At 39.7% G+C, this 21,927-nt stretch overlaps 1 long non-coding RNA gene across 1 annotated transcript; it reads left to right on the forward strand.

Moving 5' to 3' along the window:
• Positions 1-10,566: 10,566 nt before the first annotated feature.
• LOC308475996 lies at positions 10,567-20,309 on the forward strand. The gene is made up of 3 exons (XR_013985623.1): positions 10,567-10,770; positions 18,853-18,890; positions 20,064-20,309. It is a non-coding gene; the product is annotated as an uncharacterized lncRNA (long non-coding RNA).
• Positions 20,310-21,927: the final 1,618 nt, after the last annotated feature.

Here is a 21,927-nt window from a genome sequence, read left to right on the forward strand (position 1 = left end):
ATGAAGTCCAACTGCTGTGCTAGCAGCACCAAAGTGGCCTTCCTGAGACGCAAGCCTGGACAGTGTGCTTAGAGATGACAAGACTCCCCTCTTGGCCTCGCTGAAGTGGTCCCAATGAAAGCAGAGCAATACGTTTGGCACCAGATTGGCTGCAGGACTGCCACAGGGGTAAGCCGCAAGAACTAAACAAATAAAGGGGTGTGTGTGAAATTGATAGGTTTTTCCAACCCCAGCAGTGACTGCCTTATGTTTTGCCAATTACCACTGCAGGTTCTTAAAGGATCTTTGGTAGACAATATATGAGGGAAAATATATTTTTATTTTAACAGAATAGGAAAACCTCCTCAAACAGCAACAGGAAACCCACTCAAACAGTAAACCTTAAAACAGCAATAAAAACCTTCTTACACCAAAAAATAAACAATTCCCCCACCAGACCTTCACCCACATCCAACACCAGATCTAGCCATAGGGAGCCTCAGCAGTGTTTGGTCCATCCTCATCCTCCTTGACTGCCTTACCCTACACCAGCCAAGCCGATTAGGGCTGCCAATCTGAGCAATCCAGCTCCACGGGCAGGAGTGCTCCTGTGAGGACTCACAGGAAGGGTTGGCTGCGCAAGGCAAACCTGACACCTCCTTGATTTTTTTCCACTACACCATATTACTTGTACAATCTAAGGCGGGTGCCTTAGGCGCACTTCAGTGTGGATTAAGCAGACAAATCATGCCACATACAAATGCTACAGAGACACAAATCTGGGATTTGGACAGAAGCACAATTTCCCATGTAGCACCTGTGAACAACATTGATAAAATCAGTTTCCTTCCCTACTTGAAGAGCACCAAGAAAGGAGATCCCATCTCCTAAGCAAAAGACTCTTGGGTGCACCCAGACTATAGCCATATTGCCCCTGAGTCCAACTTCTTGAGCACTCAGACAACACTCCTCCCAGGGACCGGATACAAAGTTTATCAGGTCCTTGGTTTGGTTTAGAAATCAGTGCAACAGATTGCCCACAATGAGTGATAACTCTTTAGCCACTCTCCAGGGTTATCTGAATTTGTCATAAGGCATCAAATGAATTCAGCCCTGGGTATTTTTTCATTGATTGAAAACAAATCCTTTGCAGATGAAAGGTTTAAAACAAATGGTGCAGTACTCCAACCAAGTGATTTATGACTACCAGAAGAAAACCCACCATACCAAAAGTACAAGCTAAGGAAATGTTTTATTTCATGTTCTTCGAAATGTCACAAGAAATCATGTCGGGGAGAGAGGGGGCAGAAGGATATAGAACCATTTCATGCCAGCCCTGTCAGATGATCTGTAGTTGCAATGATATGGAAAGAGAGCATAAATTTGCTTCTTGATGAAGATGATTGTACCAAATGTAGCAAAGATATATGTATATTTGGAAGACTTTTAGAGTATTGCTAAAATATTTTCTGTTTGCCAACTTTCTAGCCCTATGTGAAGCAATATAAAGAAATATAGCTGACCTTGTGGTATTTTAGTGTATCTTTTAATCACAAAATCTTGCACTTATTATCCTGCTATTGTCCTGCTGTCTACTAATTTGCAAACCAAACAGTCATTTTCAAAGTGAAGGTGCAGAACAGCTGTGCTGGCTGGTGCTGATGGGATTGAGTCCATCAACATCCGGAGGGTCATTAGTCACCTCCTGGGTAGAATGCAGCTCATATGAAGAAGACCTTGAGGCCAATCTTTGCCACAACAAAGTGGTGTTGCACCATGGGCCAGTGGTTGCAATGTCATGGGGTGTATTTCCGTGCCAAATCAGAGCACTTAGAGTCACAAATGATTAGACCCTTACCAGGATCATTCATCTGAAGGTAAGAACTTGATGAGGTTTGAGATTGCTGCCTCACCTAGAATATTTGGAAGTACTTGCCATGTAATTTGTCCTCAACAGGGTTGTGTGACTCCATGAACTCCTCACCCCACCCCACAAAAGGGAAATGTAAAGTAGGGCTTGGGGGGGTTAAGATAGGGTACAACACTTGTTTGAGCATAGTGATATGTGGACTTGATCCCATGTCCAAATAGTTCTTCCCACAAGAGCAAATTGTGATCGTATGGAACTAAAGCAAACCTGTTCCTTTTGCAATCCATGGCTCTTTTTCTGCCGGAGGATAGAACAGAGCTGGCTAAGAAACCTAATAACTTTGCCAAGTTAACAAAAGCTAGCATATGTAATCTAGGATTCTTGGCCTAGATAGTGGAGCATCACCACTATAAGAATTCTTAAAGAAAAGACAGACCCAAGTTTTCAGGACTTAGCTCAGAAAAGGAGTTTGAGAGGAAGGTAAAAGAAACACCAAATTAAGAAATCCCTTTTACAGGGTACAAGTTTGAATACTTCCTCAAAAAGAGAGGAAGAATGAAAAGAGGGGATGAAGTGGGGGGGGGGGGAATTAAAAGATAGAAATGGGTTTGTTGCCTATCCTTAATCTTTTGAGATGGCAGACATAGAGGGAATCTTCTGTGAATGGCCACATTCAGGCAAAGGAAATTATATGTTCCCAAGCCACAGAAGAGGACCCCATGACTGCCAATTAGTTTCCGGGCCGAATTCAGAATGCTGGTTTTGATCTATAAAGCGTTAAATAGCTCAGGACCTCAATACCACCTCTCTGGGCCTTCCTGGATCCTACAATCATCATCATCTGAGGCCTTTCTTTGTGTGCTGGAGGGTGGCAAGATGAGAACGGGACTTTTCTGCAGTGACTCCCCATTCATGGAATGCTCTCCCCAGGGAGGCTCACCTGGTGCCTTTGTTATACATGTTATACGCCATGTGAAAATGTTCTTCTTTCACCAGGCATTTGGCTGGCTAACATCCTGTATATCCTTTTGAATGTATTTGTTGGAGGGGGCTGGGAAGAAGGGGTTATTGGGTTATTGTTGTTCTTTTTATTATCTATTTTGTGTTTTTATCTTGTATTTTTCTGCGGTGAACCACCCTGAAATCTACAGATGAGAGACGGTATATAAATTGAATAAATAAATAATAAAAATGCAGGATAAAACCCCACATGACTATGTACTCAGCCAGGACCTTCGGGTGGGACTGGGGAAGTTTGGGTGTTCCTAGGCTGTAGTAGGGCTTCCATAGGGCAGGAATGCAGGGTGACGATGTGCAAAGATGGGCACCCAGACATGAACTTCAGGAGAGACATGGGCAGAGTTGATGTCACTCATGTGCTCTTGAAAGCACATGACGCATAGGAATATGAGAATACATTTTTAAAAAAATGAAAGGCACAAGACATTTCATGTGAAACAACAGTGGTGCAGATGTCAGGATGTTTTCTGAAAGGAGTTCATAGACAATGAGTGAGCAGGTACTGTGGCCAGATGGCACTTAGGGCTCTCAGTATTGTCAATTAATCATGGTTGGCAGGTGTTGTTCTGATTGCATTTGGGCACAAGGGACATTGGCTTAGCACATCTCGGAGCCTCATTGCTCTGAGGCATTCAGATGCAAGGACACTCTCATCTCCGTCCCAGCAGAGGGGCCTTTATGATGAATTCTGGTCCTGAGAACCAAGCGTGGTTGACATAATCTGCCAGCATGACAAGTGGTAAGGTAGAGATGCTGAGACACAGTGGAGGTGATGTGGAAACAGGAAGATCATACCACGAACACTTTAGAAGATACAAACCATGTGGGGATCCCTCACCACAGGGAAGCCCTTTTCAGTGCTTTCCCTATAGTAACCATCACATGTATCCTAGCCCTTAATTTCTCTATTTCTTATCTGTTATTGCTGGTAAATTTTGAAGGCTTCACCATATTTCTTCCAGTGTTCAATCCCTTTGAACCATTCACATCATTTTCAAACTGCCACTCATGTCAGCAGGAACTCTAGAAGTTTAATTGGCCGGCAGCAGCAGGAAGCAAAATATCGACAGCTTAGAATGCTGGGGCAACTGCTGCCATCTGCTCTGGTGTCATAAGAATATACCCATAGAGAGATAAAGGAAGATACATTTTCCCTGACAAATGTATTTTTAAAGGCAGCTTTATGAAGCTGCTCAGTGGCTTAGAACATTATATTAATTCTTTGGAGAGCTAGATTAGTGGGTAGAGAACAAGTGAAGCTGTCAGATAAGTGCCATAGATTCATTCATTACACTGGATTGTCATTGGTTGTATGGAAATGCCATTCCCTACCACTATTTGACAATGGCAGAAAAAGTGGTGGTGTTATGTGGAACTAATATAATGGTCATCCAGTGTGGAGATGTCTAGTCTTTATATACAGCGCTGGCTTGTGTTAGGATGCCAGATATAACTTCCTGTAATAAAGTTACCCCCGCATTCAATCATCAATTACCTTATTCTTTGTTTTGCTTGAGTATGACCTCTTGGTGGACTTCCCGATTTCTCTGTGCGAAGTGAAGATGACAGCTATTTCAGTGAAGGCAAGCACTGTCTCAAGAAGGTAGCAATCTGTTCCCCCACCCTCAGCTATATAGGAATTCTCTCTCATGTCTCCTAGTTGTATTTGGAATATCAATTTCATGATAAAGGGTTTTAGAATTAGAAGAGCCAGTGTCTAAGCACTAGAACGGGAATGCTTTTTTGTGCACTCAAGTTGAAAGCAATGGAAAAGGAGGACAGACCCATTTCTCTGCAGTCAGAGGAGAGAATTCTGTTTGCAAAACCATGTCCTACAACCTTAAGATACTGATTCTGCCGTTGTATTAATTCATATATATTTCCTTACATTTAGAACAAAAATGCCATTCCCACCATTTTTGGGGAAGAAAAGGGGAGGTGGTATCTCCCTAGGGGAGAATGTTATGGCCTGATGGGCGATCCTCTAAAATTGAGGAACAATGCCTTATGTTAATGAAATTTGTCCGCTTTTGCAAATTGCTTTTCTTTGGCTGAAATGTTTCATCGGCTCGTATAGCTTGCTGTTGGTGGCAGAAACAAGAAGACATTGGTGAATGATAGCTGTGTAGAAAAAGGGTTAGGATGCGGAACTGTCCAAAATTCTAGAAAAACAATTAGATCCCTTCAGCACTGCCCATCAACCCTAAATACACTTAGAAGGGAGGGAATCCCATTGACCTTAGTGGAACTTCTCAGAAAATCTGCATAAGATTGCACTGCATGAAGCATGCTGCTTAGGAAAATGAACACTCAAAGTTTCAGAATTTTGTAGGGTCATGTTGCCTTGTTTTATTATTATTTTCTTCATGGCCTTCATGCAGATTTCTATGTCTTCTGTCTATAGCATACAATTTGCTATCATAGATAATTTGATAATTTAAGAGCTTCTCCACACAAGATGATCTTCTTGCATGTGGAGAAGCTTTCTATGTGTAGTTTAGTGTGCCAGCAGGGCCCAGTCTTTGTCAAACACATGGACAAAAGGCATTCAGCCTTGGTACTGAGGGATGTGGCTGCCAGGTGTGACCCCAATGTGTGGGCAATGTTCTTGTGGAAACCTCTCTCTTCTCCTTCTTCCTCAGTCTGTGTGCAGTGAAGAACTTCATCTTTACCATTTGCATCTCAGGCCTGGAGGAGATGGAGTCTCTTGATGAACGTAAGACTTATTTCTGCAAGTTGTTCATTTTGAACTGCAGTAGGTCTTTGTATTGTTGAAGTACAGCACTATTCAGGCCTTTACACTTTTATACCGACACAATAGTAATTTATCATTTAACTCGTTGCACATTTAATTGACTGCAAGCTTTTTCTTCTTCTTTGACTGTGAGTATCAGGCAGAGAAATAAGACTTTTTGTTAGAGAAAATGAAGATATCAGGAAGGACAAAAGTGTCAGTTTGGGTCATAGCCTGCTAAGCATATGAGAAACTTAACAGACAGCCACCAGAAGAAATACATAATAGCATTACTCTCAGATTAATTTCATAGCCAAAGTCCATCCAAAGGGGAGCAAGCTGAAATGGGAATGGAGAACAGCAAGCTGTTAACGGGTAACTGGGAGGCAAACTGGGAAGGATACCAGCAGCTGAGGACAGAGGTAAAGAGAGGAAGTAGAGACAAGCATATGGGCAGTAGGACTTGGAAAAAACCACAAAAACACAGTCTAGCTGTTGCCAAGGCAATGACTAAAGCTGGCCTAGTACTATTTATACCTGATGCTGGTCATGAGGTTCCAATGGGATGCTTGGAAGTGGAGCCAAGATGGACCCTAAGTGAGTTGTCCTGCAATTTCTTCATTCTCCTTTCTGCAGTCTCAAGTGGCTCACTACAAGGTGAACCAGCACAGGACCAAAAAGCTGATCCCAATAATAAGACAGCAGATTAGCTACTGCTGAACTTCTGAAAACTATTACAAAAGTTGTAGATCATGCCCAATGTTCCCATTGTGCTATTTATATACTAAAAAACAAAACCACTTTCATGTTACTTTGATGGATGCATAAAACTTTTATTGTATTTTTCGACCAACCAAAATTGAAGTTTTAATATTAGGCCTCTTTTCTACTGTCATTTCTTGCAAAGTCAATTAAACACAATAGTTGCTGCATCCCTTTGATCATAAAAACATCTATTTGCCCTTCTTTATTTTAATACATTTGAATATAAATGAATAATTGAAGTGAAACTAAAGTTTCTATTGAATTGCCCTGGGGTAGCTGATTTCCCCTCTCCTCCATCAAATAGATTTCCTTAATAGCCTTCCTGGGAAGTATGTAACAAACTTATTATGGACTGTGTTGGAGGAAATACAGGCTAAAATATATAAATCCTATTATAATCTAGGAATCAGATGCCCCTGTTTCATCTACATTGGAGTGTGTGCTCTAATTTTTATTACCATTTTTTAAATCTTCTGATGAAAATGTAAAAAGAGAAAATACCCTTTATACTCAATGAACCATTAAATAAGTAGAAATCATTCTGAAGATTTTTCAGGATTCTTAATTATCATAATATGCATATACTGACCTTGGCTAATATTCTAGTTAGAAGTCATTAAAATTCTTATTTGATGTTCAAGAACGGTTAGTCCCAGACAATACAAGATGTAGAGCAGGTAAAGCTGGTCCAGCTTCTGTTAATAAAAGAGAATGAAATAGTTTGAACCTCAGAAGGCAAAAGAAACAGTACAGTGATAAATTAGTCTAAATCTGAGCATACATTGCTGATTAAGTTCATTAACAATGTAAATATTGTGCTCATTAGTGTCCTACCCAGCAGCACTTTACAAGGTCAAAGAACAGTTGACAATGACACAGGAAGAAATGATATCCTTAAAAAAAAATATCCATTTTATTTTGTTAAACCACAGAGAATAGCAAAGTATTTGTCCCCAGGCACATTCAGTTTTCTTGGAAGTCACTACAGCTACCAGGAAAGATCTTGAGCATTGCTGATAGCTGACCATCACATGCTCTGTATAGTTATCTCCAAAAGCATATACATACTGTTTTTTATTTGTGGGATTTTCAGAATTGTTATTACACATATTTCATATAAATTGTTTCAGATCCTATCATTATTCTGCACTGTTTCCATTTAAAGGTTCCACCAGTCTCTGAGGGTCCATACAGGCCCATCACTCTTATGGGGGAATTGCCACTACCAGTTCAAACTTCACCATGCATTTCACCCTGTGCCTTTGGTCCATCCCTCACATCATTTGGGGTAAACACTACATCAAGGGTATGCCCTGCCCAATAGATTGGACTGATGGCAATTTAGACAGCCCCATAGATGTCATTGATATGGGAGATTTGCAGTCAAACCTAACAATGCTAGTTAGTATGTGAAGGGGTTAAGGACCACAGAGTTCTAAATTGCTAGAGTGGGCTCAGTGATCCCCTCTTCTGAGAGGAAGGAAGGCTTGCTTCCTGTTCCTTTCTCTCTCTGTGTTCTCATGCTGCAAGCTCAAAACATCTCTCTGCCTGAGACATGTGTCTGAGGCTTCCCTTGCATGACTGTAAGTAAAGTATATTTTAAACTTACTTCAGTGTGTGGTTTGTTTCTCTTCAGCTGGAGTAAAGGGGGATAGTTGCCTCAAGTAGCCAGAACACATTACACGAATGTTTAAAAGCCTATTCCTATGCTTCTCTAAATCTGCCTAATGATGGGATTTAAACTCTGCTGCTTGGGTTCTTTATGTGTAAGCCCTGCATTTTAAAAACAAGCACCAGCTGTTTTTCTATTTATTTATTTTTTGCTAAACACTCCCCCCGGGTTTGTAGAGGATTAAATATAATTAATATATCATCTTATCAATAATCGTCAATGGAGGTCATAAAGTCCTGCACTAGCCCGTGGAAAATCACCATGTGGATGCTGATGCAACTCAGAACTGTTGTTCTGGGATTGTCTAAGACTACACCAGAGACAACCTCAGTCATGGATGCCACTGGGCAACAGGAGGTGGGGTTGATAGAGCAGCAGCAGCCCAGACTTCCTCTCTGGCCCAACACTGGGCTAAAGCCACCCCAAAATGAAGAGATGGTGCTTCTATGGACAATAGCAACAGCTCTCCTTGACCTCCTGGTGCTGTCCAAATCACCCAGATGGGCCCAGCTGAGATAAGTCAGGACCACTCAGCTCACCCATCTAAGTCTCAGCAATACATGCCAAGTCAGCCCCTTCATCCAAAATCATATTGTAAATATGCATGGTCTTAGTATGGACTGATCCAGCATTCAATAAGAGCATCACCAGACTAGAGGGCTCAACATATAAGTTACCAATAACTTCTGGAGGAATGGGATTTCTAGTTGGTCTCCCATCCAGGTCCTGACCAGATCCAGACCTGCACAGAATCAAGAAACTGGTCACATCATATACCCTACATGCCTCTTGCATGATTTCAGCCTATTTCTAGAATTTGGAGAGTATATCAGATTGGTTGTCTTCCTGGCCATTTTTGATTGGGGAGGATTGTGATAATGATCAGATAGTGATGACAGTACAGATCCAGTGCCGAAATGGGGATGAGCTAGTAATGGGGATGTGGAGGGGAATAGAAAATGGAGACACTAACACGAGGGGATGGTAGGACAGATGAAAATTTAAATACAGGTTGCTCCTGTTCCCTCCCAGAATATTCTCCCTATAAAGTTTTATGTGTAAAAACACACAAAAGATAATGTTAGGGCAGAAATCATTTGCAACTTGGAAGTAACTAAGAGTTAGGCTTACATCTTAGACGTGCACAGGATTGAGTGGCTGAAATTTGGGTCAGAGATATGCAAAGGAAGCTACCTTTCTAAATGAAAAGCAGAGAAAGGAAACTGCACACCACACAGCTGACACCTCACCCACCTGCATCATTCCAGAATAATGACACTGAAACTATGCTAAGCACTGAAGATCTATGCATGAAAATTAATAAGTAAATGCCTTCATTTTATCACAATGGCAGTTGGGAGTTTTAGAAGCCAGTCGTCCATTAGTCAGTTTTGTTAATGACTTTGCTTATCCTTTTAATCATGTGCAGCACATTGACTAAGCTCCACGTAGTTCAAAGTGCCTTTCAGATGCCTGAGCAGCATCTAGGTGGTGTGAAACTTCTCAGAGTACGAACAATAGAGAGCTAGATCGGTAATCTACATACCGTGTAAGGTTGATCCATGTTTATGTGAAATCTTCAAAAGGAGACACATTTGCCAAGAAAAATTACATTCCCTGTGGAATGAACTGTCTGCTTTATGGCTACTTCCTAGTCATCTTCTGCATCAATTATCAATTATGTCTCAATTAACAATAATCATATTTCATGATTGAGTGAAAACATCCCTGCATTTTTTTAATAAAAAAAAATCAGAGAATGTCAGAGAAAAAGCCTGAAAAATTAATGTTCAATCATGGCCCTCTTCCAGTATCCCTTGGTAGCATAAGAACCACTGCAATGTGCCTCCCTCTTCTACTCCCAAGAAATGTCAGAGGCCATAACAATGCGAAAGTAGCCCATCCTTTGTTGCCTCAGTTTCTAGGAGGGCTGGCAGTGGTGGTGTTAGAAGCCACTGCACCAGATTCTTCTAAGTAACCCAGAAATTGTAAGGTTGACCAAACTGTGTTGGAAGGAGGCACAAGGCAGCAGCTCTTGCAGGTTCAATCTCTGGCATCTGCAGGTAGGGCTGGGAGAGACTCCCTGTCTGAAATCTTGGAGAGTCACAGCTACTCAGTCCTGAACTACAAAGCTAATAGGAAGCTTCCTATTTATTTCCATATGTGAATTGTCTCTGTTGCTTGATGTGGACATTCGGGCAAAAAGCAGTGAGCACCACACTCCGGTTCCAAGAAAAATTGTGAGGTGGTAGAATGCTTTAAATGAATAAAACCCTTCTTCTTTGGAGGGAGGTTTTAATGTTGGATAACATTTTGAAAAATGATGCCCCCCTACCTGTGTTCTGAAATGACTGCCGTCCACTCAACTATCTCCTGGTTCTACTCCCTCCTTCTGCTCCATGTGGAGACAATTCCCCCAGTCTCTGAACTGGTGGGGGACTAAGGGCAGAGAAGAAAACCTACACTTTTAATGTGAGGCAACTTTTAAAAAAAGGTAACACTTTTTTCTTACTTTAATTCAGATGCTCTGATGGCGCAAGTGATGACAGAACTGCAATGAGAGGTGCCCACTGAATGACCCTCTCCACCCCATGCCTTCCTTGGAATAGTTATGTCATATTGTAACATCATTTCAAAGGCACTGCTGGGAGAAAAGGGGTGGTGAACAGCGGAAGAACAGCTGTGTTAAGAAAGTTTATTTTAAAAGGCAATGTTGCCACAACATTATTGGTAAGCTTGCCTACACACCCACACACATTATTCCCTCTACCCAATTTCTTTTTCATTCTGCAGCTTCCCACTTTTGGGTTAGGTTTCAATTAATTTTCATGCTCCATTGAAAACAGTGAGCTTTTCTTCAAAGTAAATATGCTTAGGATTGCAAGGCTAGGCAAAGTCAGACTGAGAGCAATATCCAACTGAGGGAATTTATTTTTAACACAATAAATAAAATAAGAGAATACATAAAGCTCTTTAAAAAAAGCAGAAGCTGAAACATCGCTACTCATTAACCCATGACACTTCCTCAGAAGCAATCTAGAGAAATCAGGAAAACAAAGCAAAACAAATAGCAACACAAAGCACACGACTCCCTATATACTCAACTAGCAGTACCAGCATAATGACTGTTTGTTTATTATAAACATAGACCACAGTTGATCATATCAGATTTCAGGGCAGCATGCAAAGCACAAGAGCATCCAAGACAGTAGTAAATGTGGCAGTTGCTGTTGTTAAGCAAAGTGTTTTGTCCCTTGCCACAGCTGTGTGGATTGGTTAGTTCAACATCCCACTCCTCTGCAGTCATTTCAACTCACCCAGGGCAGGCTCTGTTGGGGAGCCGACTTTTGCGGTCAGAAAACATGCACCGTGGCCTTGTTGGCACTGGATGAGATGAGTGAAAATACATCAAAGATTCAAGCAAACAAATCAGGAGGATCAAAACAGACTGTGTAAGAAAAGACGCTGCTAATAATGACATTATCAACACATTTCAGTGGCATTTATCAAAGGAAGCTAGAGATACAACTCTTTCACAAATCTGCGCAATAATGTTGCATATTACACTAGTGTATTTAGTAATGATTATTGTTTACCTAGACTCATTATGATGCATTTGTTCCTTCAAAAAAAGCATTTTCAGACATTTAACTACACATTACATAGAAATATGTCTCTTCTGTTGGGAAGAAGTAAGAGAATGCAGCTTGGAGAACCACAAGGAGTGGAGACTTAATCATTTGCTGACTAAGTGCTTTTCTAATATAATTCCTCAAACTACTCACTCTGATTTGGTGGTATTTTTTATTTAGAAAAATCCCTAGTACCAAAGGTGCAAAACCCAAATTGTGCACTACAACTTTTGTTTTGTTTTATGTAGCTGCCTGCCTGGAGATCGAAGCCTTGCCAGCCCTCCTTTTTTTTTTTTTTTTTGTGCAGGCTTGATTTTAAAGAGTTGGTGGTTCAGGTCGTAGATGTATCAATTCTACCTTTTAAACACAATTCACCTGTACAGGTGTTACCTGCCAAGCCAAATGCAACACACCAACTGTTCACAGTGGCCAGCCAATTGCTTGACACTCCTCTCTTTTTGCAGGCCCAGGTGGAAGGGCCACCATCCATGGGTTGTGAGGTGGATTTGGTCTGGCAGAACAGAAGTAGGACAGGTATCATGTACAACATGACCTCAATTAAATGATGAGAGGACTGAGGAGAAAGAAGCTCAATGCCTTATGAAAGAGAGAGCTTTAATGCTAACGTCTTTGGGCAAAGATTCACCTTAATTTTCTCTTAATATTGTCCAACATACATGGCCTTGGGTGCCATAATAATTGAAATGGTGAGCTGGTGTTTGTGTGTGTGTAACTTTCTGTGTAGAAGTAAAAGCCCAAACAGTGTCAGACAGACAGCAACTAATGGCAATGCCCTATGGAAAGTTTAATTATAATCCTATTTCACATTCATGCAGCATTTTTAAAGTGACTGGAAAGGAATTTATTTTCAACCATAATTGTGCCCCTTTTGTCTGGAATGGTAAGGAAATTAGCATAGAGAGAGTTCGGTCAAAAAGATTCTGTAAATAGAAAGAGAAGGTTTGGATAGCTGCAGGCGTTTTGACTTCTTTTGAACATTTTGTTCTCAAGATGCAAATTAACCAGAGGAATATTTAACTTTGTATATTAATTGTTGGTTTCCCTACCCTCCCCCACCCCATGTATGTATAATTTCATTAGGATTCAATTTAAGGAAATAATAAATCCTCTGTAGTGCTAGAATAAATTCAGAAGGCTCTACCAGTATTACTGAAATGTACTTTCCTCATCCTCTCTCATCATATAGAAAGGAAACAAAACTAGATGCATTGACATGCTCGGATATAATGATATGTCCCTAAAGACACTTGTGGTGGAAGCATCTAACACATCAAATGGCGAGAAATCAACATTATATAACTGTGGGCTTAAATGCAGTGTAGTGCCCCATGTTATGGTACAGAAATATATTACTGTGTTACTATATGTGGAAGAGATAATTTATTTTTAATGTGTGCTGTATAATTTTGGACATTGACAGTGCAAGCCTATATATGTCTTCTCAGATATGAATCCCAGTGAGTTGAATAGAATTTGCTCCCAGGAAAGTGGTGTAGGATCCAGTTGTTGGCACTTTTCTGTCTCGAGAAACAATGTAGTAAGCTTCTGGGGGTGAAGTCAGACTGCTGGAAAATCATAGCACCTGTGCAACTGTAGAGATAACTGCTGCCTCCCACATTGCTTTTGTTGCATTAACAGCCCCAAAGTAACCTTCCCAGGGCACAAGCCTGGGCAGTGTGTATGGAAGTGCTGGGCTGCCCAAATGACAAGACCCTCCTCTCAGCCTCACTGATGTGGTGCAAAGCAGAGCAATAAATTTGGCACCAGCTTGGCTGCAGGAGAAGCCAGAAGGAAGTGTACAAGATGCGGAAGGATCATGGCATTAATGTGTGGCTTGCAATGCACTATTCTGCATCACCATCACATCAGGTTAAATATTGTTTCCACTGTTCTCCGGTCATTCATGTTGCCTATCTACAGAGGGCAGTAATTATCAATCAAATAAAAGAACCTGTTAAGGCTGGGCATGAAAGAGTGGTGATCAAAATGGGACTATCTGCGCTACAATTTCTTTTGTGTCTTGGGAAACAACAGCTGCACCAGTTTAATTTTAAGCATGGCTCATCTTCTTAAATGGCAAGCAGATTCTGGTCTTTTCTGTGTGCTTTGGGCAATGCTCCTATTTCTCTGCAGTGGGTATGTTAAATGTGTTGGGCTTGCCTGAGATGACATTAACAGCGTATGTCCTTCCCCGGCACAAAGTCATTTTGAATGTTCTAGGTCACATTGGAAGAGTCCACAACATGGCTTTTTCCATGCCAGCATTGTCCTATTGGGTTGGTGTGTCGCTGCCTGCTTCTCCTATGTGGCCTGGAGCCATTCTGCCATTGTTGCAGTAGCATGGGAAAGACACACGCTACAGCACTGCCTATTGTGGAAGACACACTGAAAAAGCATTTGGAATCTCTGAAATATTATGTACACTGATGTCCAATTACCAGAGAAACATGGAGGGAAATACACTTTTTTATTTATCAAATAGTTCTGTGAAGTACAGATATTGTCTACTCGAACCTTTCCTGAACATTATGTGTATCATAAAATTCCAAAGGATTCCTTTTTACCAAATATATTGAAGTAATGCGAAGCAATAAAGCACACTTGTTATATATATAGGCTGTGTGTCTCCGCAAGACTTTTTTATATGATCACACCTATCACATTTTCCATTTACTTTAAAGTAAACCTTAGACCTAATACAGGTGTTAAGAACCCCAAGGGGATAATGTATTTCAAATGTGGATACAGAGAAATAAAATGTGTTACAGAGGAATGTTTCTTTTCAGAGAGTGCATTTATAGCGCTGACTTATAGGGATACATTTCATTCAGATATCATTATGACCCTCACTCTCTGCTTCAGAATTCTTAGCTGAAAGGCAAAACAACAGAAGAGGGGGCAAGGGAGAGTCTCTTAGCCTCCATTCTTAAAGGTACACCATTCTATTGCACCATGGTGGTACAGGGGGCAGTTTATCAACTGTAGGTTCAGAAGGAAAATGTTCCACCTTTTCATTCAAGCTTAATGCACAAATATTACTTTCAACCCTGATCTTGTATCCACCTAGCCCTGACTGTCCCCCTCTTTCAATTTTCAACAGAAAATGTTTATCTTGGTTGGGTAGTCATTTTTTTCCTGGAAAGCAAAACCATCTTCTTATGATACTGTTTGGTGCCCTTCCCTCCCTTAGCTTTGGCACCATTTCATTCATTCATTCATTCATTTTACTGCACTTCATCTGTAGATCTTAGGATGGTTAACAACATAAGAATACAACATAAAACCACAAAATACATAATTAAACCAAGAATGGGAACAAAACAAAACAAAACCCCACTGTTTCTTTCTCTGTTGTGGCTCAATCATACAATAAGGGATGACATACTTAAGGGATGATGTTACAACACTACAATAGGCAAGCAGAATTAACTACATGAAAATGTCACTGGGGATGAGAGCAATGCATTCTGGACTTCTCACATAGGTGAACCCACTCAATCAAAGATCCTGCAATGAATAGAATGGCTTCACAATTCCATGCAGCAAATCAGATATGGCTGTGTGATGGTGTCATGTAAAGGCAGTTGAACCTGAAACCAATTTCAATGAATAAACACAACATTTTTTGCAAGAAGTGCTGAAGAATCATCAGTAAAAGTGTGTGATTTTTAACAATACTTAAAATGCTAATGAAAATCTTTGATTTGTTGTGGTTAAGTTCTATATCTACCTGCTATCATCGAATCAATCACATGCTGTTGCTTAACAGAATGGATGTCTTTGTTGTTGTTTTGACCATCATGGTCATATCAACTACAGAAAAATGGTGATGATGATGGCATACAGTGATATAATATTGAAGAACAGCATTGACCAAAATACGTATTTACAATAAAATATATCAAAATACTACTACTATACTATATATAAAGGATGCGGGTGGCGCTGTGGTCTAAACCACAGAGCCTAGGGCTTGCCGATCAGAAGGTCAGCAGTTCAAATCCCCACAATGGGATGAGCTCCTGTTGCTTGGTCCCTGCTCCTGCCAACCTAGCAGTTCAAAAGCACGTCAAGTGCAAGTAGATAAATAGGTACCGCTCCTGCGGGAAGGTAAACGGCGTTTCCATGCGCTGCTCTGGTTCACCAGAAGCAGCTTAGTCATGCTGGCCGCAATCAAACAACGGCTTGTTTTTCCAGCTGCACTTACCTTGTGCCATTATAGTTTAGTGAGTGTCTGGGGGGTGGGGTGGCCAAAACAACAAAAACAACCTATGCTCAAGAAAAGATGTTTGGTTTCCATGCCATATCAGGTCATTGTTAAATCAAGTTTAACAGGTTACAGTTCATTGGTAGCAAACAAACAATAGTTAAGCTGCTAGACAGGGTTAAGCTTGGTTTAATAAAGTTAACTATGGCTTGCTGTTGTGTGTAAACCAGGCCATTTAGAAAAATGAATCAACATACACAATTGTCAAAGCAATCCCCATAATTAATTTTCCTGAGAGCTTCAGCCTACAGCACCCCCATAATTTACCCCTTTACCATATTCCTTTGTGTATGTCATATTTATCACCTCTTATCCATTTCATTCCTCTGCTATCCTCAGGTTTGCTAATTTAGAGGCTTTTACAATATGAACAATGAGAGTATCCATACATCTAATGTTTTGTCATTACAGCTCTATTAATTAGACTCATTAGATATGAATGACTATTGTTTGTTCAGCATCATTTCAGGGAAAGTTAGGCAAAGAGGTGATTAAAAACTGGCGAGAATATCACAAATGGCAGTGAGCAAATACATAATGAACATTGCACTAATTGGATTAATCATGAACAAGACTGTTTCTGTGGCATTAGCATGCTTCAAGTAGCTTATAAAACTACCCTGACTGATTTGTAACCAGATATCAAGTTTGCCAAGACCTTTAACATGGATAAATTTGGCATTGTGCTTTCCGCTGCTGAGAAGGCTTCCTCCCCCTTTTATTCTGAACGAATCTGAAAAATGTCTGGGTATTAAAACATAACTGCCAACCTTTTCATTATCTCCTTATTTTTCAGGGCTCCCCTGCTGCAACCCAGGCTCTTAAACTGAATTTGATACAGTGGTCACATTTTGCAAGATGATGTCAAGGCGAGAAGTACTATAGATGTTGTACTTCTAACAGCCTGCGTTTATATATGTTTGAAAATTATCCACTACCACATCTTGTCTGGCTGTCTTCTGGCTATAACAAGTAGCATGGGAACAAACTGACGGCTTTCCAATTCAATGAAACAAAAGACTGTCAGTTTTCATTTGGGCTCCATGGACCATCTATTTGACCTATTCTAATTCATCCTCAAGCTAGCACATTTGTTGTTATTCCCTATATGAAGTTTGCAAGCATTTCATCATACAGTTATACAGACGGGGTAATTCTGGAGGTAGTTGCTTGCTCCCTGTTGAGGAAACACCTGCCTTCATTTCTGCACCTGAGGGCCTCATTCTCCCCTTTTGCTCCAAAAAAATCTGATCTATGAAAAGCATAACATTCGCAAAGGTCCCTTCTGCTTGTGTCTGGACATTTCACTTCTCATGATCTCATTTCATGTTTCATTGTCCCTGTTTTTTGTTTGTTGGCTGGTTTTCCTTTTCTTGGCAGACCTTTACAATCTGTCCGTTTCTTTTAACCTGAGTGGGAACAGGAAACAAATGAGGCAGCCCCAGAGAACTTCATAACCACACACCCACAAAACTACCCTACACAGGATAGCCAGAACTGAGCTTCAGATATGTACATTTCCTCTCCACACACTAGGGTATATCATCCACACAATCTAGCATTTAAGTAGCTATTATTACTATTCTTCTTCTTTCATAAATTACAGTGGCCAAGTCATGGGCCCAGTTTGTATGTTGCACTAAGATAAACCATGGCTTAACACAAACATGGAGTTTCTAAGATTGAGGAAGCAATGGCCACTTTGCTTCCCCTGTGGTAGCTCTGCTCTGCTGAAAACTAAGCCATGGCTTATGGTTTTGCTTTCTCCAGACAAACCATGAGCAGACAAGCCAGGATTTGCTCCTCTTGTCCTTTCTACATATTGACTATATTGGCCGCTTTTAACTGTATTGGTCAACTTGATGTTTTTATTATATTTCGCTCTTATAATGTATAAACTTCTCTGAGTTTTTTTCCTACGAAGAACTGAACGATAATAATAAGGCTTTAAATGGTTGTTGCCATCCTACTCCTCTTACTACTGGGTCATACTACATTATTCAGCAATAATATTTTATGGCAGAATGCTTCCTGCCAGCACCCCTGAGTCCAAGTGGTTATGCATTTCAATTTGCTAATATGCACACTGCTTTTAAGCAGCAGTCATCACAAGGATGCAGGATTGATCTGCATCTGAAAAAAAGCCTAAGATAAGTATTTTGCTATTTTGAATGCACCAGTTTATGTTTTTTAGGTCTAGATCCTCCAGAGAGCTTTAAAATAAAGAAATAGTTCCTCATTAAGTTGAGTTTGCTTCTCTTGTTTTTTTAAAGTAAAAACTGTTTTCCTGTTGATGTTTTACATTAATATTTTAGTTATTTTATGAATTTTTATGATGGCCCTGGGTAACACTATATACATATTCTGTATATAACTAAATAAAATAAAATATTGTTTGCCAGGTGTGGGCCAGAACTTAACATGCCCCCACCAATCTCTAAGGAGTGCTTGATGGCTTCTTTATTTTGTGGAAACACAAAGGAATATATATATATATATATATAGTTTTATTTTGGTAAACTTACATGTGCAACTATTGCTCAACAAAGGGAAGACAACATTCCTATTGTGTTATCCCAATATTAGGGCAGTTTCTAAAAACAATCCAGGTTATAGCAAATATTTTTGTTAACACCATCAACTCAAGAAATGGTTTGTACCCTGTAGTATTCATGGCAGAATGTTAATTATGTAAATAATAATAATAATAATAATTAAAGGAAGAGTGTTTTATGGGATTTGACCCTGTAGCTTCCATTTATCTATAGTGTGGAACACCAGGGAACACACAATTCTCAGGTGAGCATATTCTTTTCTCTGGGTTCTTTCAGAAAGCAGATATTTCTCCTGTTCCTGCCATTAACTCTTTCTTTCCCTTGTCCCAAGGTACAGCTCTACAGCAACGATGGCAATTGCTCCTGTCTTCCAGAGTAATTTTGGCAGGTTTTCTGGAGGGAGGAATTGGGCGCCTATTGTTGCCAGAACTGCTTTTGTTCCTGTGAATTCATATCTTTCACACATATCCATGGAATCTGGAGTATTCTTCTTGGGATCTCTAGTGGTGCTGATTACACACCACAGGCCTTATTGCAATAGACTTAATTACTTCGCTTGCATTGGGTAATTTTAATTTAAATGACCCATAAATGCCAATGTGAATGCTTGCTCCAGGGAATTAGCAACGATCACAATGTTGTTATAATTAATTTGCCAAAAAAGTGACTTAAGGAATAAAAAGGCTTCTGCTGATACAAAAGCATAGAAGAGTAAAATGATTAATGCAGTATTTACACAATATAAAAGCTACTAACCCCATGTTGCCTGGACCAAACTTAGTTCAGCTGCAATATGAAGGTAAGAATAGAGGCTAGAAAAGTGGAGAAGTGCCTAGTGTAGAAATATGAGGGCAGAGTCTCAGAGAAACAGCTTAGCTAGAGAGTGGCTGACAAAAACCAGGAAGTGGGACAGTTGACATGCAAAACACTAGTTGTTCCAAATTCAGAGGGTTATGCAAGGAGCAAAGAAATGAGAGAGCTGGACTGTGGGGAGTTCCTTTCCTGACTAGAATGGAAACAGAGAAGTGAAAAACCGGATATTCACTGTAACATTGTGGCAGATCGTCACAACTAGGGTTTGTTCATTTATTTCATTTCAACAATTAGTATACCGCTTTAATCATAGTTATTTCTTAGTGGTTGGAGAACCAAAAGGATTTGGTGGGCAATTTATCTGCAGAGAACCTAATGAGATAGTGGGAGCTTATAGTTAAAGAGTGTTACATCTTAGCCATATCATGAGCTGTACTAGTGTCAGTGGAAGCCAAAGAGGTGCATCACTGTAATAGAGATGAATTATATGATCCTTCCTTGACACTCTGATTCACACACTGCAAATGTGGTATTCCTCTCCCCAGAACCATGACATTTTTGTCAGCAATCACATAAAAACTGCAATTTGAGGATTGGGACTCTGTCAGCACGGAATATTTGCATAACTATATGCAAAATTACAGACCCTTTTGGCTCTGTGTTTCTGTCTTTTTGTAGCAAAATGAACTTCAGTCCATCGAACTTTTACTTATTAATGTCTTTTTTCCCCCACAGGAAAAAAGAATGCAATGCAATTGCTTCCTCCCCCTGGTCTTCATAATGAGCTGAACAAATGTTTGAAAACATAACAAATGATGAGTGGACGGCATGACTTGAAAAGGACAGAAATAATAGTGAGGGGCTACAATAGAATGTTAATTATGTACTTTTGCACCATTTAATATTAAAAGAAATATCCTGGAGAATCAAGTTATTCAGCAGAACCAAATACCCTTAAAAATGCATGTGATGGAATAATCAGAGGGCAAACTAGATCTCTTCCAACTCAAAAAAATGGAGTATCTTATTACTAAGCCTAAAATTATGGACAAATTGCTATCTCATATGGATCACTGTTCCAGAAATGGAATGAAACAAAAGAAGTCACTGTGGAAAAACATCAAGAAAGGTCAGAGTACAAACTTGAAGGGCTTATTAAGGGTTTGCATAAAAGATGCTAGGTAAAATTGCATTCTCTGAAGTAGGAGCTTAGGATAATTCTTCAACAATGTGCAGAGACTAATGTATCATCTACTGTGTGTATTGCAGAAAATGTAGTTATTTGCCTCTTACTGAGGATTATTACTTCAAGAAACTTTAATCTCTCCAACCCATTCTCCAAGTGCTTCAATTAGAGCAGAATAAATGATTTACCCATTGATACGGAGACCTTCACTTATTTTCATAAATGTTATCTCTTCAAAACTTTTAATACTGTTGGAGAGAACTTGTTTTTGTTTTGTAATTTAAAATTCCCTAATGCATGCAACTGTATTTTACTGCATTCTTGCATTTTGCCCTAGAATATATACACTTTGCTCCAAATTGTGTGGAAATATATTCTTTAAAATTTGGATTCAAAGAACGTAAGATGAACCTGCTGGATCAGGGAACTGGCATTTAGAGGCACACTGCCTCCAATGGTGAGGTTCAATCAAAAACATTGTAGGCTGCAGCCATGATGAGAGGCCATAATGAGTGACTATTACTATAAAATGTAAATGGGTGTTCAAGTTCATATGCAAAATACTTGGCTCTGCTTGGATCAAAACAAAGCAATTGATCTTCAACCTGTGTTGCTATAGGAGAAAGTAACCATAACATTTAACTTAAAAAAAACACTCACTTTTCTTTTCTTTTTTCCATTTTTAAACAGGAAAAACCCATTGAATTTATCCAACCGTTGGCCTTTAAGCATTTGTGAGACTATTGCCCTCTGTTAAAATCTTTTAGTCCTTCTCTTACTGAAATGAGGATTCTACTCTAAAGCCATGTTGGACCAACAGAGAGTTGGATCCAAAATAAAGAAAGCCAGCCAACCAGCTAGCACACCTTACCCTCAATTCCATTCCCACTCGCCTTTTTTTCTGCTGCCCAGATGTTTGTTTTTTTATCCATGAAAGGCAGTTCTTGGCATTTGTCTTTCCTGGGAGAGAATAGAGGAGTGCACCTTTGGGGGTGAAGTCAAACCATTGGAAAGATATAGAGCTTGTTGTGGCTCTAGAGACCAATACGGAAGAGAGATGTTTTGCTTTTTTTTTTTTTTAAATGATATTTATTGAAAATTTTTAAAATTACAGAAAAAGACAAAGCAGAGAAAGAAAAAAGAAAAAACAGAAAAGAGAAAAAGAAAACAAACCACATCCAACAATACAAATTCAAAAAACAAAAATACACCACAAACATATAAAAATAAAACCAACATTCTCAAATCTTCAACTTTCATTACCTTCTTTCTTTGACCTCCTCCTCCTCCCTTTTTTTGTATCCCAGTTATTAATTATCGCAGCAAATCCTTTCCATATTTCATAATATTCTGTCATTACATTACCTTGATCTATTTTCATCTTATCTTATAAAAAAACCTTAAAACTTAAAT

The sequence above is a fragment of the Podarcis pityusensis genome (assembly GCF_964106645.2).
Source record: "Podarcis pityusensis genome assembly, chromosome: 4".
Taxonomy (NCBI): Eukaryota; Metazoa; Chordata; class Lepidosauria; order Squamata; family Lacertidae; genus Podarcis; species Podarcis pityusensis.